This window comes from Penaeus monodon, chromosome 20, assembly GCF_015228065.2.
Source record: "Penaeus monodon isolate SGIC_2016 chromosome 20, NSTDA_Pmon_1, whole genome shotgun sequence".
NCBI lineage: Eukaryota > Metazoa > Arthropoda > Malacostraca > Decapoda > Penaeidae > Penaeus > Penaeus monodon.
In genome coordinates, this window is record NC_051405.1 from 43,591,321 (window position 1) to 43,591,747 (window position 427).

Below are 427 nucleotides of genomic sequence, written 5' to 3' on the forward strand. Positions count from 1 at the left end.
CTCTCGAGAAAATATTATCCTTTGCATAAAGAGAAGGATTTGAGTTCAATTGCATGTGCCATTATACTGTACGTGTATATATTCATTTCCATCCAAAGTTCCCTCATAATCACATCCCTATAAATTTCTTCAATTAACCTTCAACATAGACATCATACTACACCTTCCGATAGCCTTGGAGATCAGTTCCTTATATGCATTCATTGTGTCAAATTTTCTTTCGCACTTTTACCATCAATTCTCTGAACACTGAGGTCCGCTTTCTTCTCATACGTACTTACTTTCACGTATTCAAGTTTTTCACTTCACCGAGAATTCAGAACGGTTCAGTAAGGTTCAAATTAGGGAGCCAAGTGCTTTGTTGTCTACTTGGTCAACATAACGCGACTGCTTCCTGCTTCCTGCTTTCTCTCCTCCCTGCATGCCC